We start from the raw sequence: 6,004 nt of genomic DNA, 5'->3' as shown, positions 1-6,004 counted from the left end.
TTTAGTCCTGTATAAAATTTCTATCCTTTAAAGCAAATTTTGGATAAGTTACAAAAGAATCTTTAAAATTTAAGATATAAAGAAAAATATGTCCATTTCTTGAAAGAGAAACATCAATTGCTATTAGCTTCTATGAAAGTACTTTTTTTTTTTACAGATATTTCAGTTATGTTAATTTTGAATGTCATACTGATTTAGTCTTCTAATCTCATTAACTTTTCTGCATTCCATTTATTCCCATTGTCTAGAATATGATATTCATTTTGTTTCTTCTCACAATGATCTTTCCTATTATAATTTTACTTGGCCGGTTGATTGCCAAGAAATTCAGTAAGTAGATTTATTCATAAGCGTAGCATTCAATATAGCTACTGCTTAACTTCCCTGACATGATTTTTCATCATGTGAATTAGAAATATAAATCGCTACCAAAGCTCATCTCAGAAGTACAACTTGTAAGACTCTTTTCTTCTCTTTAAGATTTGTCGTAAGTTCTAGATATAACCAGTGAACAGTAATGTTAATTGTTTGGTCTCCAACTCAAGTGAGGCAAATTTTGAGCTTACATATAAAAACAATTCAGTTTGTAATGCTAAATGAAGTAAATGAAATATAAAAACATAAGTTTCTTTTGGGTTCCTCAGTTATCTAAGTTTTTTTTTTTTTTTTTTTAATTTCCTCGTGTTGTGGAGAACAAAATATTATTGATTCATCTTTTTTTTTTTTTTTTTATTTCCTCATCTTGCTTGTGCCCCTTCTCCTCTCTTTCCTCTATTGTCATGGCATTGCCTTTTAATATAATGCTTTTATGTGCATGTATTATTATTATTATTATTTAATTTAAGAGTGTGTTCAATGTAATTTGGGCTGGAGCTCTTGGATGTTGACTTAGATTTATGTTTGTGGTTTGGGCTGTGTGGTGATATAGGCAGGCAGCAGATACTTTTAGTGGGTCAGAGTTGGCAGTTCTTGGGCCTAATAGTGTTGTGTTTTATCTTTCATTTTGTTATATATTTGAGAAAGTTTACTTACAGGTTTCCAGTATGACTCTGGATAGAGCAGAAGCCCACCATGAGCCAAGAGGCTTCGTAGCAGTGACCATGCTTCTTACCGAGACGCACCTTACCCAAAGGATCGTCGAGTTCACCGGTTTGCTCCTTTATCAATTCAGCAAAATCTAACTGTTATTCCTTTTATCTATACACACACACACACTTATAGCCCATGTTGCATAAATGTTATAGTTACATGTTGTGGTTCTTGTTTGAAAAGTGTGCTCTTAGTGATGATTATGTTCTTTTGTCTGTTCCATTTCTCACTTGTTCTTAGATGCAATTTTCCTTCTTTCTTTCTTCTTGGGCCTTGCTTATTACTAGGAATCACTTATGTTCGGGTACTTGTAGTGCTAAAAGATAAAACTTATGATTTTATCATGTATTCACATTGTGTATGCCTGCCTCAGATTGGTGACATGAAGAGACTAATTTCTCTACAACTATTGAAAAATTGTAGTGTCCTTATCTAGTTCTGGAAAACACCATATATAGGAACTTAATGTGTATGCATGTGTAGATGGCTTAAAATTGGGTGGATGCTTTCTTGTTGTAACTTCAAAATTTCATGCAAAAGTAAAAAATAAAAAAGGATACATGAAGATGAAGAAATTGAAAATACCATAGATGAGAATAACTTGGATAGGGCATGTGATCCTCGAGTCTTGCTTTGGAGTGATTACCTAAATCAATGTATGGTTATTTTCTAACAAATATATTATTTTCTTAAACAATTTGGAAGAGCTGCTGTAATAGATAAAATTGAGAAAGAAATCCCCTCTGGAATTCTATTGAACATCTACTTGTAAACACATTAACATTGTCTATGGTAGTCCAAGCCTGCAGCATTGGAGGTTGCTATCTTCAGTATGTTGATTTTCTAAATGTGTTCCTCTCAAAAGTGGTCTCCTTGATGTGTGGACTCTACCTTTGTTAAAACCAAGATCTTTTAGTTGCTACTGTCTTTTGGTTTAAATTATCACAATTCACAACCAATTATATTGTTAATTTCCAGGCAAGATTATCTATGCAATAAATGTAAGAGACCAGGGCATTTTGCCAGAGATTGCCCAAATGTGACTGTATGCAACAACTGTGGCCTTCCTGGGTAAGATGAATTCCTCCCCTTCTAGTTTCTCTAGAACATTTCATGTTTTATGAGAGAACAATTTCTAGAATTAAAATATGTTAATACTTGGTTGATGTATCATGTATGGTGGTTCCTCAGGATAGTTTAAACCCTGATTCACCCACCAAACTGATTTCTGGCAAAAACCTGATTTAGTATGTTCTCCTTTGTAGCCACATAGCTGCTAAGTGTAACTCAACAACCATTTGTTGGAACTGTGAAGAGTCTGGACATCTTGCAAGCTAATGTCCTAATGATCCATTGTGCCATATGTGTGGCAAAATGGGTCACCTGGCTCGGGATTGCTCATGCCCAGGTCTACCTGCTCATGATGCGAGACTCTGCAACAACTACTACAAGCCAGGCCAGGTCTACCTGCTCATGTTTAACCGTGTTGTGCACAGGTATTGACTAGCCACTTATAGGAATCTTTCATGGGAACTAGATAACTGAGGAACCCAAAAGAAACTAATGTATGGATGTTGCAAAGCCAATGCTTGCTCTCTATCAACTATATTTTCCATAGTCAAGATCATCCTACTCTAGTGGCATGGCTTGATAACATCAAATCCATATTGTGTAGTTTGTCTACTTACAATGCTAACATATTCTGATCCTTATGTTTAATAGAAGTGGACTTCTTCCATGCTCAACTAGATCCAGATGCACTAAACGTAAGTATGGACTTGGGATAAAAAGTGAATAACTATTCCATACAAATAATGAACTGCACTGAAATTCCTTTTCTGATCCACGGGTTTATTTTGCAATATGCATTTGTTGTGTGTGTGCGTGTGTGTGTGTGAGAGAGAGAGAGATGTCAATTTCTGTATGTTTAACCTTAGTGTATCATGGTGGGATAAAAAGTGTTGAGGGAACTAGTTTCCTATATCTGGATTGTTTTTTAAAGAGAATATTTTACCTTAAAACAACTTGTCCAGAAACATCTTAAAATAGTTTGCACTTTCATTTCCATTCCTTGTTTTATAAAAATTGACATATTTTAGAAAAATTAAAAAGTTTAATTTCTAGATTCCTGTGGGAGTTCAGAAATATATTTCTTAAAATAAAATCAAAATTGCCTTTAGCTTTTATTTATTTATTTTTGTGTAGTTTACATATGCACTTTAAATCTGGCCAAACCTAAGTAGTTGGAATTTGGCACTAGGATAATAATAATGATAATTATTGTATTAGTATTTTTTGTTGATATTAACATCATACTTCTATATGTGGCAGCTAGAGATTCATTGCATATAAACTACGGTGGAGCTAATGAAATTATTAAAAATAACTTTGGGAACATCAAGTATGAAGGAGATATAGATGGTGGAGGAAGTGCATCAAGAAATTTTATCAGTACAAATTGGGGATTTAGCAGCACAGGAGACTTCATGGATCATGATAGTGATGATGGAGATAAATATATTGAATCAAATTCCTCTGTCCTCTCAATGAATCACTCAGTGTTGTACATGACAGCATGTAAAGCTCCCCTTTCCCTCACCTATTTTGGATTTTGTCTGAAAAATGGAGATTACAATGTATGCCTCCACTTTGCAGAGATAGAATTTATAGATGAGGAAGCATATAGCAAGCTTGGAAGACGCATATTTAATCTATATATTTAGGTAGCCAGTTACTATATCATAAGAACATATTTATCTATTTTAAGGAGAATTATTGATTGGGACATTTTACTTCAGGGCAAGTTGGTGTGGGAGGATTTCAATATCATGGAGGAGGCAAATGGAATTGGTAAAGAAGTCATATACAAACTAATGTGACTGTGACGAACAATACCCTAGAGATCCGCTTGTATTGGGCTGGGAAAGGGACAACATGTATCCCTAAGAGAGGAAGATATGGTCCTCTAATATCTGCTATTTCTATATGTCCCAGTAAGTTCAATATTCATGAGCCTCTCCTTTCAAAATTAGTACAATTGCTGCAACTGATAATTGTGTGTTCTTTTTTTATGTTTAATTTTCCTTAGTCTTGCTGTTTGGAATATATATTGGGAATATAGTCCGTAGCTGGGTTTTCATGCAACAAATTAGCTAAAAAATGCTAATGCAAAATCAAGTAAAGGAATGATAGTTTTTACCATCAAAGTTGAAACATTAGAAACTGATAAAAACAACACTTATAAGTAGTTTTCTACAACCAAATAAAAGTGGGCTACCTAGGGCTCTGGTTTTTAAGGTAATGAGGGTTATATCTGTTGTGGTTCTTTGAGGTATTTTATGGGTTAATACCAACAGGAAAAGCTTGCTAATATTTATGAATGGCAATGGAACTCATTTCAGTGCTAAGCTAGTGTCATTATTTCATGGTTAGGATTTATGATCAATAGGTATGAAGATAGAGGTGATGCCTACTCTATTAGGCTCCAATTGATCAAATTCGTGAAAGAATGGAATCATCTGTGTTGCCTTTGGAGTTCAATGGGAATACTGATCGGTGCATAATTCAAAGTGCAATCTCGCAATCTGTCCAAAGCAATGTTTCTGGAGCTGTGGATGCTTCTGCTTCTAGGGTGTCTATACATGAATGTTTTAGGACCACATCAATGTCTGAGAAACAGGCTAAGGTGGATGCCATACTTCTAAATTTTTGTATTATTCCTTGAACTTGCTTCCAGAAATAATCTGGATTTGAATAGCTTGTAATGGGCATTTGGTTTTTTGTTCATCATCATCAAGCCTTTTATTGGCAATTTACTTGCTTTGGAGCTCTTTATTGTTATTGGGTTGTTCATTGTCTTTGTAGTGGGTGCATTCATAACATGGAGGACATTGGTGTTAACGGGTATCTTCAAATGCTCTACAATTGTTCTTGTTAAAGAAAGATATTTGACAACTATTTGGTTTCATTAATAACCCTAGCCCAGCCCAACCCCGCCCCCGCCCTGCCCCGCGCCCACCCCGCCCCGCCCCCACAACACATACCCGGGTCGGGACGGGCCGGGGATGGGATTTTAATTTTAACTCTATAACAGGAATGGGAATGCCCCGTCCCGCCCCGCCCCGGGTTTGGGATGGGATGGGAAATAACTAAATATTTTGGGACGGGAATGGGATAGGAGTGACCTGTCCCAAACCCGCCCGTTGCCATTCCTAGTAACATGTCGTCCTATCACCCCATGCCTTATATTTTCTGTTCACGTGATTGTCCAAAATCCTCATAACAATCTGCTGCACATGCACGACAGCAGAAGCTCATGACTATGACCATCAGAATATGGAGGTCTGAGAGTGTTTGACTGCCAATGTTTCCAAACTTGAGGAACTATAGGCAAGTAATGGGCACGACATCACAAGAACCCCAGATATAGACTTGATATGTGCAGTGTAGAAAGGGTGGTTTCAGATGAGATGTGCCTGGCTTAGTTCCCCCCCTTAAGTTGATTGATGGCACAGATTTTATTGGATATGCAAGCAAAGAGCCCACATATAAGACCTATTTTTAGGGTTTCCCTCTTCTTTTCTACAAATCTTGTTTTCTGGAACCCCTCCCGGGACACCTCGAATTTTTGAAACCCTCACTACAATCACTCTTCCCTTGTTGAAACCCAACACTGCTCTTCTCGGAATCCTCACCACAACAAGCTAAATCCTATAGAAAATGTTCCTTATCTCATGTTATTTTATTCGTTGCTTTAAAACCCTAACATCTCTCTCCTTTCTAGATTTTCTGTGAATTCTTATGATTTGAAATATTAACCGATTTTTGTTTTTATAATTTTTTTTTATGTCATTATAAGGCTTCAGAAGAATGAGAGTGTCAATGCTATAGAAAGCATTGTCAGATTTCAGTTTTT

General features: G+C 36.0%; 1 long non-coding RNA gene across 1 annotated transcript; it reads left to right on the top strand.

Annotated features, from left to right (window-relative positions):
* The first annotated feature begins 304 nt into the window (after nt 1–304).
* LOC117909788 lies at nt 305–2,850 on the top strand. Its single transcript, XR_004650445.1, has 3 exons — nt 305–330; nt 414–455; nt 2,812–2,850. It is a non-coding gene; the product is annotated as an uncharacterized LOC117909788 (long non-coding RNA).
* The last annotated feature ends 3,154 nt before the right edge of the window (nt 2,851–6,004 follow it).

This window comes from Vitis riparia, unplaced genomic scaffold (genome assembly GCF_004353265.1).
Source record: "Vitis riparia cultivar Riparia Gloire de Montpellier isolate 1030 unplaced genomic scaffold, EGFV_Vit.rip_1.0 scaffold349_pilon_pilon, whole genome shotgun sequence".
Lineage (NCBI taxonomy): Eukaryota > Viridiplantae > Streptophyta > Magnoliopsida > Vitales > Vitaceae > Vitis > Vitis riparia.
Note: the sequence above shows the minus strand (reverse complement) of the source record. Positions and strands in the feature narration are given on the sequence as shown.